Source organism: Pinus tabuliformis, chromosome 5_2 (assembly GCF_031772625.1).
Source record: "Pinus tabuliformis cultivar Carrire ecotype Pingquan chromosome 5_2, CPIR1, whole genome shotgun sequence".
In the NCBI taxonomy this organism is placed as follows: Eukaryota; Viridiplantae; Streptophyta; class Pinopsida; order Pinales; family Pinaceae; genus Pinus; species Pinus tabuliformis.
In genome coordinates this window covers 475,100,886-475,113,142 of record NC_142306.1, presented here as the reverse complement: position 1 = coordinate 475,113,142, position 12,257 = coordinate 475,100,886, and the positions used below count along the sequence as shown (strand labels likewise).

General features: G+C 36.6%; 1 pseudogene; it reads right to left on the bottom strand.

Moving 5' to 3' along the window:
* Window positions 1–11,254: 11,254 nt before the first annotated feature.
* LOC149159707 (calmodulin-like protein 6 pseudogene) lies at window positions 11,255–11,815 on the bottom strand (annotated as a pseudogene).
* Window positions 11,816–12,257: the final 442 nt, after the last annotated feature.

The window sequence follows — 12,257 nt, the reverse complement described above, 5'->3', positions numbered from 1 at the left end:
AAGACAAATGAAAATGTTACAATATTCAAAAAGTTAATGCAAACAAATACATGCAATAATTAATGTCAACATAATATGCTCCCTATTTATTGACATCCAAGGTGGATTGTTATTGTTGATAACAAAAATCAACCACACTAAGTAAATAGACTTGAGCTCTCCAAATGGATTAACACCATCAACTTTCAATGAAAACCTAACATTATGAGGTTCAACTTTAAAATGCAGCCATTTTCCCTCAATTTCTTTAAAAGCATAACCATTTGCACACATTCATAGAAAACCATGTTCACTTCTCTTCCGTGCATGGAAATCCATAAACTTTGCTATGCTTTCACACCTGAACAATCGCTACAAGCATGGAATTATGGGAATATGATGAAGAACCTTTTGACGCACTTTTTTTGTTATTTGATTAGTTCGATATCTATTGTTGTTACATTTCATGCATTTTTTTCGATGCATGTTGTCCATAATATATAATATGATCATTAGGACATGCATCTATAGCTTTATACTCCATTCCAATTTCTTTCATAATAACACATAAATCAATCTCGGTATATGTGAGGTAACTCGTTTGGTAATGGTAAAAAAAATTCACCTAACAATCTAGTACAACATAAAAAAATAATAAAAAAAATCAATAGCTATTGTAAACAATATTAATCATAAATATTGCATTCTTTTTTTACACATTAATTAACACTAAAAAGAAGGGGTAAAATCAACCTTTTCATGTGATGAAACATATTACAATTTACCTTAGAATCTGTTTCATATAAGTGTTTAACAAACCATTCAAAACCTTTAAGTTCACCAATAATAGTGTAGCAGAGACAACATGTGTTCTTGAGCCTTCATAAAGTTGTGTCCTTTCCTTCTTTAGCACATGTTTATCATCACAAAAAACATATTTGTTCTTTGAATCGATGCCAAACACATCTTGGAGCAACTGATTTGTCCCATTATCTAGAACTATAATGTCATCTTCTTGCATAGGATCATTATGATCTTGAGCTTCAATATTTGATCCATCTTCCTTAACTTGTAAAATATCATTTCTAACACTAATACTTGGTGTAATATTGGAATAACAGTACCTAGGGGTCCACAATGACTTCATAATGATTTCAAACAATCATGTGAAATAATTAGTCTGTAGGAAAAATATTTTAATAATAAAAAACTTTACAAATATGTTTAAAATAAATAAAATATATATAATGATTCATAAATCACGTAAAATTACCACTAGATGATATTCATTCCCCCCTTCAATGTGCCCATTCTTCCAACAATGTCTATTAGTTGTTTCATATAAAATTTTCCATGGATGTTTGCACTTGCAAGAATTGTAAGGGCAATAACATTTTCCACCATTCACCCCTTGGAGATTAGTTGATCTCCATCTAATGTTTTTTGACATTCTTCCCGCAGCCAAAAAACAATTATATAAAACAAAATCTATTTTTCACTCACAAAAAAGGCATTATGACCTTTCACAGTCAATGTATTTATATCAAACATATCAAAACATCTCTTACTATGGGGTATTTATAAATGTATTTATCATTGCAAATGCAATGTTAGATGACTAGTCAAAGTCGAAGATGACTAGTCAAACAAATGGTCACACTAACCTCAAGGTCAAAAATAAACAGTCACATTAACCATGTGGTGTTGCAATTGTGACAACTGGTGCCTACTATCGCAATTCCAGCATAAAATATTGTTTGTCTCACTTGCAATGAAAAACTTATGTCATCGTAATTGTGATGCATTAGAAATCATACATTGCAATTAAGACTCGCAACAAATATGCCGTCATAATTGTGATGAACATTGACACCAAAATTTATAAAAAAGGATAAAAATAAAAATCCATGACCTTTGTGGCAATATGGGTCATACCCTCAGACTATGTTGTCACAATTTAGTCCTATATGTTGTAATGTCAAGTTCAAATAAGTTATTTGTGTGAGGAACCATATGTTGGAATTCAGGTGTTTAATATAATGCAAGCCTAATGTGCATGAGATATAGAAGAGAAAGAACTCATCAAATTAATCTTAAACATATTTACCATATTTAAAATGATTAGATTAATCATATATTAGACAAATTTGTGTGGTTATGCATGAATAAAACCAGCCTCAATAAATCTTAACCCCAAATGTATCATGAGGGACCAAATCTCTTGAGGTGCAAAAGGTTATTCAAGATATTTGATCTCTCTCGGTACTATAAAGATCCAGAGTTAAGATAGATCTAGGTGCATTTATGAATCAAATTATCGACATTAAAATATTTTTTGGTTATTAACATAATTATATTATTTAACCCTACATATTGAAATAATTTATTTTATTTTTATTATTAATAATATTTTTTAGATGATATATATTAATTTAAGAAATTTAAAAACACCCATTACTCTTATTGAGAAGTAATTGAACTTTTCAGTTTCAATTACTTACTTCTTTTTCATTTGGAAATTAAAATATTTTATTATGAATAACATTAAAGTATTATATATATAGATATATATATATATATATATATATATATATATATATATATATATATATATATATATATATATATATATTATATATATATATATATATATATATATATATATATATATATATATATATATATATCTATATATATATATATATATATATATATATATATATATATTACTTTATAATTATAGAAATAAAAATTTCATTAATTTTCTTTTCTTTTTTTTTGGATTTTGGCTTCTGAATGGGGGGTGTGGTGGAACTTTGGAACCTGCATGAAAAGGGATAGGGTTTTTACTGCAGACATGTCGGATCCATCCCTCCTGCTGCTGTCAACCTGACCCGACTACCTGCTCCCGTACCAATCGTCATTACCAACACTACCTCCCCGTTTACGGCTTCGTTTCCTCCCCGGTGAGTCTGTTTTACATTTTACTTGCCTTCCCTATTTAGCCTTGGTACGTTGCGACAGTTATCAATTTGCGAAGGAAACTGGTGAGTATACTTCGAGAGCATCTATGGAATTGGAGATGGTGGACAACTCGGAGGACCCGTTGGAAGGTGTCTCTTTCTGGGCGACTCCACATGTGACCTCAGAAGGCCTGCTACCCTACTGCTGTGACTTGTCAGACACCATAGCTACCCTACCCTCGATCTCAGGGTCCTCCTGTTCGACGGTGACCTTACCTGAGCCCCCCCCATCCCAGCTAGCTATCTCCACCACGCCCCCATCGCCATCCTCTCTTAATTTTGTGACAGCCTATATTAACCCTAACCTGGAGGCCGTTTCCTCGGGTTACCCTCCTCCCCCACCGTCTGTCAGTTCTCATAACCCTTTCCTCGATATCCCCTCGAACACTGTACAGGGGCCTTCACAAATGCCTCCTTCATTTGCTCCCCTATATGGTAGCTACACTGACATTCCTCCTCTCTCAGATGCCTTCCCCTCCGGACCGAATCTTGCCCCTAAGCACCCCCAAGCTAACCCTCCCCTGAGCCCTGAGCAAGGGCCGGCAGGATTCCATTGATGTGAGTCATCTTGAGAGCAAGAAATACAAGTGCTTCAAATCCAGGGCCGAGGATGTCATTATTCGACTTAGAGAGGATATACAGTGGGGAGACTCAATGGACATAGCAGACCAAGTCCTAGTTGGAAGGATACGGGGAAGAATTTATATCGCGACACGATTAAAGCTATGGACATCGGAGGTTTGGGGTCAACATCTGGCCGATTTACCCTTCGTCCAAACTTTTGTAAGAGGCTAGTTCGCTCTGCGTCTTGCTAGAGTCGAGCACACAAACTAGGTCATGTCCTCGTTTTGGAATTTTGAACAAGCCACAGTCCTCCTACGCAGATGGAACCCTCTCTTCAACCCAGAACAAGAATAGATAGGAGTCGAGCCAATCTAGGTTCGTTTACCAGGTCTTCCTCTTCAATTCTGGTCCGAAGACATCTTTCAGTGCATTGGGAATTCCTTCGACACCTATCTGGAGCATGACAGATCATATCTAACCACTGGTATAATGGCATATGCGAGGATATTGGTACACCTAGACACCAGGGGGGGGTCTACAGGAGCACATTACCTTACAGTGGAAAACCTTCTCACGGGTACAGACCCTGGATTATGAAGGGGTACCATTCCATTGGAGAAGATGCCATAAGGTAGGACATATCTTCAAGGACTGCCCTCTGCACGACAAGGTGCGAACAAGGGAGAAAGAAAAATCCATACCTTCTAAGGATCCTCAAGCCCTAGAGAATCCTCCCTTGACTGATGATGCAGGGGCACACACCGTCCCGGATGCAGCAAGGAAAGCACCTACAAAAGAGGCCACGAAGAAAAAAGGGAAAGCTCCATATCGGCCTGCCTCACCTCCTCTGACCAGGGCAAGGGTGGCTGTTGGGGCTGTGTACTCCTCAAGTATGTTAGACTCTATCTCCTCCTCAGTTCATCTTTCTTCCTCATCTGGTTGTTTAGAATTTACCTCGATTAACTCTCAGGCCTCTACTTCCTATTCATCGTCTCCCATTACCCTAGCTTGCTCCCTTCATCCCCCTCCCCCCACCCTCTCATGTACCCCTCCTTCCTTTCTAGAAACAGCCCTCGCCAATCCCTCGGCCTCTAACCTCAAACCCCCATCTCCCAAATACCCTCTCTGATCCCAGGTTCGTTCATAAGCCCCTGATGCCATGGGAATTGGACTGGATACCCCTCCACGCCCCCTGAAGCAACCACGAGGCCAACCTTCCTCGTTGTCTAAAGCAATTTTACGGGCTGGGGAGGAGATAACACCGGGAAGACAACACTCTATTGAACAGGCACTTAGAGCATTGAAATCCTTGGATGCCCCCCCTCCATGAAGATGCTATCTTTTAACTGTCGAGGGTTAGCTAGCCTTGGGAAAAAACTAGCTCTTCGTAGACTCTTGAACTCTGAATAGATCTATGTCCTTTTCCTTCAAGAAACTCTAGGGATAGCTAATGTCATCACCCAATTGCTCGAATCATGGTTCCCTGGATGGACTGTTCAACCTCTTGATGTTAATGTTCGATCGAGGGGAATGGCTTTGGGTATTAATACTCGCTTTATATAAGTATGTAATATGTGGGGGAGCTTTGGACACATGGGGGTGGACATATACTCACCTAAACTCGGAACAGAGATCAGGATCATTAATGTATATGGACGCACCAAAATCGAGCAGATTTTTGGAATCGATTGCTAAACTCTAATACACTTGAACAAGAAAATATAATTCTCGGAGGGAATCTAAATTTCTCTATTGGATTTTCCGAATCATGGGGATAACATGCCTAGATTGACCCCCTATATGCATTATTTGAGCTCAATCTGGAGGAACACAACCTTATTGATATCCCTTCAGCCAAAATTCAACCTACCTGTAGGAACAACAGAACTAGAGTGGACAGCCTTGCTAGAAGGCTTGATCGCTTCCTCATAAAGGAGCATCTACTGAATATGGGACTAAGATACTGACAATGGGTTGGATCTGGGTGCCTCTCAGATCATTGGCCAATTTACATTGAAATAAGAGGAGGAATGAATAAACCAAGAGCCCCTTTCAAATTCAACTCCTCCTAGCTTCTGGATTCTGACTACACACAACTGTTGACTGAATTCTGGAAGGCTCATCCCCCAGTTGTTGGTGGGAACATTTTCGAAGGGTTTGCATGCAATCTAAGGGAACTGAAGAGTATATCAAAAATCTAGGCACACAATAAGAGAGTATAGGAAGACCTAATCCTCAAAGAAACTAAAGAAGAGATAGCGGCTTTCGATAATGAACATCAAGGGATCTACTCCTCCCAAGAGCATAAGGATAAGATAAATTCCCTTCAATCCAGGAGAAGAAAAATCCTAAAAGATCAAGAAGAAAGTTGGCGACTAAGAAGCAAGGCTATCTGGCTGAACGAAGGAGATGATAATACAAAATTTTATCACAAGTTTGTGAATGGGCGTAAAGCCATCAACACCATCTAGCAACTAACTAATGAGTAGGGGCACACTGTGAATACCTTCCTGAACTTAGCAGCCTTGGCCTCAACTCACTTCAAGAAAATATATAAGGCATCTCCAAATTCTACACTAGCTAAATTCATCCGCATAGCACAACTATTTCCCAGATTCATAGATGAGGAAGATGATTTGGACCTGGTTAGGGAGGTCACATTGGGGGAACTCGAGACCACATTAAAATGGTTCAAGCGAGACAAGAGTCGGGGACTGGATGTATGGTCTGTGGAATTCTACTTGGAATTCTTCGACACTCTTGGAGAAGATCTTCTTAAAGTTATAGAAGATTGTCAGATCAATGGGAAGATGTATGAAGCCTTCAACTCTACCTTCATAGCACTCATCCCCAAATCAAACAACCCCACCACTTTCGATGACTTTTTCCCCATTTCCCTGTGCAACTGCATTTACAAAATCATAGCCAAAATCATTGCCAACCGCCTCCGACCAATCCTATCCACCCACATTTCATCTGAACAATTCGCATTCCTGCAAGATCGACAAATCCATGAGGCTGTTGGGACCGCTCAAGAAGTCCTTCATTCTATCCAGACGAAGAAAATGAAAGGTATGATTTTAAAGGTATATCTCTCAAAATATTTTAATAGAGTAAGCTAGCTCTACATTAGAATGCTTCTAACTCATTTAGGTTTCCTTTATGAGTTTGTAAAATGGATTATGTGTTGTATAACTAATGTAACCTTCAGTGTCCTTATTAATGGGATGGCATCGCCCTTCTTTCACTCTGAGAGAGGACTCAAGCAGGGCTGTCCTCTCTCCCCTTTACTCTTTTTACTCATTATGGAGGGACTCAGCAGACTTATAAAAGAGGAACATAATAGGGGAAGGCTAAAAGGTATCAAGATTACTCATAATTGCATCCTGACACATCTGCTCTTTGTGGATGATGTTCTGATTTTCCTCAATGGGAGCATTGGGGACCTAACCTCATTGCATAACATTTTTACTTTATTTCAAGTGGCCACAGGAATGGTCACAAATTCCTCCAAGTCTACCATTACAGTCACTAGGTTCTCTCACCATGAGACACATTTTGCCCTGCACATATTTCCTTATACTCTACTTCACATGGAAGATGGTCTAAGTTATATGGGATATAGACTAAAGCCCCACGACTACAAGATAGCAGATTGGATTTGGTTGATAACCAAGATGGAAAAGAGACTCAACATTTGGTAACACAAGCACCTGTCGAGAGCAGGTAGACTGGTGCTCATCGAAGTTGTTCTGGAAGCCACACCGGTGTATCAGATGTCTCTGGAATGGATACCCAGAGGTATATTATCCATAATACAAAACCTCTATTATAGGTTTCTATGGAAAGGAAGTCATCTGGGGAGAATTTTTGCATGGGCCAAATGGGAGGCACTTGCTTCCAAAGAAGTGGGGTGGATGGGGCATAAAAAGGTTGGATGATTTCTCTTCTGCTTTAGTGGCCAAGCTTGGATGGAAGCTAATCACCTCCAACAGCTTGTGGACCAAGGTTGTAATTTCAAAATACATTGCTCCCATAAGCCTAATGGATTGGCTTCGAAAAAAACAAGGGCACAAAGTTGGCATATCAATCATCTAGAAAGTTGTTCTCAATTCGATATCCATCATCTGTGAAGGACTCACATGGAGAATACAATCTAGCACATCAATGAGAATAGGGGTTGACCCCTGGATCAGATGTGGAAATACACATAGGTTGCCTGCTAAGCTTAAGGACCACCTCACAAATAGGGGTATTACCCGTATCAGTCATACCATGGACAGCGAGCACTCCACTCTTAACACAACAAGCTTGGAAATCTGGTAGAGTACTACACATACCACAACCCTAGATACAGCATTGGCTAGATACATAGAAGCTCTTACTAAATCTCATATCAAAGTTATGGAAGGAGAAGATGAGTTAATTTGGGCACCTGCAAAGCACGAGAGATATTCCCTCGAAGAAGGTTATCTAGTCTTAATCGACGCCCATATACCACTAGTATGTGAAAACTGGTGGAGAAGCATGTGGAAGCTAAAAGCACCCCCCAGGACCTGGCTACTCATGTGGGCTATACTGAAGAATAAGATCCCCACAAGAGAAAACTTAATCAAAAGAGCTCTACATGGACCTTTCTAGTGTTGCCTGTGCATGAACAGTAACGAGGATACAAATCATCTCTTTCTCACATGTCTGGCTACAAAGGTGCTCTGGAATTCTATACTTTTGAACTTTCCCTCACTATGTCAATGGCAAGGTCTAACCATGAAAGCAGACTAGGACTCTTGGTGGACTGTTGCCACTCCGACAAAAGCCAGAAATCTACCACTCCTCATCTATTGGACCATCTGGATAGCCCGCAATCGATACATCTTTTAGAACATTACCCCCCATTGGCCCTTTATCACTGCTCGCATTCTGTCAGATCATCAAAACATTCTTGAGGAAGAAGCAAACCCTACACCTAGGCACATCACCCCTGAAAGCATAAATCACTCGTTGTAATGGGCATACTTTGATGGCTCAGCACAGGAAAATCGTTGTGGGGGAGGAGCCATTCTACACCTTTCTGGATCTCATCACTTCCATATACAAATGGGCTTGGGGAGGGGTACAAACAACTTTGTTGAACTTATCACAGCCAATGCAGAAACCTTCAATTGTTTGGGGACTCAGAAATTGTTTGCAATTGGATAAATAAAACTGTGAATTGCTCTGCATATACTTTGAGACATATTTTGGACGAGACTCATCAACCCATCAGTCTTTTTGACACTTTTGTTTGTCACCATATATACAGGGAATGCAACACAACTACCGATTTATTATCCAAGGAAGCAGTGCACAAGCCTGTCGGGACTTGGATGATCCAAAAGCAAAGGGATGGTGCACACTTTCAGCACTATCATCGACCTTTTATGGATTTTACAAATTAACTGGCTCAGTTGGAGCCTGCTTATTTTTTATTATGTAAATATTTTCAATATTTATAAGTTTTCAGACTTGCATAATGACAGTCATATAATACTCTCTGCGTAGAGTTTTTTGCTAAACTATTGATGAAGTACTCTCTGCGTAGAGTTTTTTGCTAAACTATTGATGAAGTACTCTCTGCGTAGAGTTTTTTGCTAAACTATTGATGAAGCACAGTGTCTCCCTGCATGGAGTACAGCATTTTTGACACCTCATACTCGATAGGCTAAATGCCTCATATCATATGCTTTTGCATCTACAAAATGTAATTTTCCTTTACTAATAAAAATTAAAATTTTTCCAAAAAAAACATTATAGTAAAAAAATAAAATATTTACAATATAGAAATAAAAATTTCAATATAGTTATGACATTTTGAATAAATAAAAATTTTATATTTTGAAAGGAATTTCCTATATTTTCTCATTCAAAATATACATTAAGTGGGAGTTTTCAAATATCGACTCTAGTATAAAGATATATATTTTTATCCAAATTTCTATTACATTTAAAGTTTAAAAAATAAACATCAACAACTTGTACTCACCTATCTCTCAGCTCACCATGCCATGTCCTTACTAGTTTTTCTCCTTCCACACTTAGTCTTTTTTCGATAATCCTGCGTACATATTGTATGTTGCCCCAGTTTTTCCGCTTCCTTTTGTCATGGCAAAGAGCTCTTTATTCCCACAAGAGGCAAGGGAAAATGCCCAAATTCAATTGGATTTTTTCATATTTTATGCAAACCGGTCCTTTTTAGTGAACAATCTTGTAACAAACTCTTTTCTTTAAAAAGGGTAGGTTTATGCGATTAACTATTTAGGTCCAAGTATATTTCCATCATTCAAGTAGAATAAAGATACACCTATATATAAATAAGAAGTTAAAATGAACTTATAATGTATTTTAATATTTTATATTTATATAAATTAAAATTATTTATTGTTAATTTTATTAAAATTTTAATAATATATAAGTATAAGTATTATATATATATATATATATATATATATATATATATATATATATATATTAATATATATTAATGTTTTACATTTATATAATATTAATTACTATTATATATTAAAAAAATTATATATATATATATAATAATAATAATAATTTTAATTTTATATATTTACTAATAATATATTTTAAAATATATTAATTACATAAATTATTATTATTGTATTTTATTTATTTTAATATAATAAACTATTACATGATCATAAATACACCACAACACTACAGATCATTTAATTATTTCATGATTCTATACTTCTAAGATTTTAACCAAGCGCCATGAGCATTCATCCACCTGTATATTACTTCTAAGATTTTAATAGAGGTGAAACGAAACTCATGAAAGCAAGCAGTATTACAATATTTGCAGACAGAGAACTCAAACGTTTTTCCATTGTGTATTAGGTTTTAGACTATAACAGCCTTTACACAAAACGTAAAAGCCATCTCATATCAGAGGAAAAGAAATAAAATACACTTAATCAATTATCAATGGGATAGAATAAACTTTAATTTTTGGTTTACTGTAATAATTATACGATACTAGTTCTAAAGCATTTACGTTTATGGTAACAATATGATATTAGTTTTAAAACTTCTATTGAGGAATCAAAATAGATAGTATGGTTAGAAAATAAACTTTACTGGTTATTCCGAGGAATCAAAATAGATAATATGGTTAACAATAAACTTTAATATTTTTATGGTGTAATATAGATATGTGTAAAAAAATAAAAGCCATCTAATATCATAGAGGAAAAGAAAAAATACATTTAACTAATTATGAATGGGATACAATAAACCTTAATTTTTTTACATTTAGTATAGTGTCATGTTATGATTTAGGTTTAAGGAGTAGATTCTCTTTATTCGTGAGTCTAGATTCTTGTTAAATCATAAGAATTTGGTATATTTGGTTTACAGGTAGTTGGATATACTCTTGATGTTATAGTGACAACAATTAAAATTGACCCTGGATTTCCCTTATATTAATACAAACAATTACAGATTCAGGACCACATAGTTAAAAAAACAATATGATACTAGCTCTAAAACAATATCTACCACCTTTTCAGAAGAATCAAAATAGATAACCCAGGAATCAAAATAGATAGAAACCCTTATATTCTTAAGGTGCAACCTACATCATATATACAAAATCCGTAAAAATATTTCTACGACAGCGGATTCTATGATCTGTTAATCAAGTGCATGAACTCTTGAAGATCTACAAACCCATCTCCATTAACATCCTTACTTTCTATCATGCTCTGGCATAAACAAGCATCCCTCCCCTCCACCAATCCCAATCTACACAAAACATCGCTCAATTCTATTGCACTGATAAACCCATCTCGGTTCCTGTCGAACACACTAAACGCCTCACGGATCGCCATATCAGCACCATAACTCTTAAATTCCCCAGTCTTATCATTGTCTGCAGATATGAATGCGTCATAAAAATCCTTAAACTCCATGCAAGTGAGAAACTTATATCCACATGCCGAGAATGATTTCACAGCTGACTCCAAGTCTTCCATAGGAATCTCCAGATTTAATTTCTCTAGATATTTCATTATCTCCTCCGTGCTAACCCTCCCGTCACCATCCTCATCAATTATTTTAAAAATTCTTGCAACACACCCATCACTTTCTGCAATACCTAATTCTTTATCATTCTTCTTCTGATCTTCAAGGTTGATGTTGACCTCTTCCTTCTGCTGATACAGTGGAGATTTTGAACCATTCATTCTGTTGACACAGTGGAGATTCTGAACCATTGAAATTTATGAGAGTTGCAGTATCATGAGTTACCTTTTTTGCAAGTACTAAGGAAAGAACCATAGTACCAGTTAAAATCTAAATGAACCATAGTACCAGTTAAAATTTAAAATCATCAGAAAAGAACCATAGTACCAGAAAAAAACTAAATTCATCGGAAATGGAAATCCTATTGACAATTTTGAGAAGGAAATCCTTAACCTTTCAGAAAATTTCCAGGAGCTTTGAATGCACCCTTAGGAGGGCTTTCTTTGTTATCCAGAGAAATAGCTTTGAAGGCTGCCTTTGCAGGGCTCTCTGTCTTATCCAGAGAAATTAAAACTATGAGAGAATCAAATTATAGATTAGGAATAAATAGGTGTAGACCTGCAGACAATTTGGTGTTAGGGAATTAATAAGCAATTAATCTAG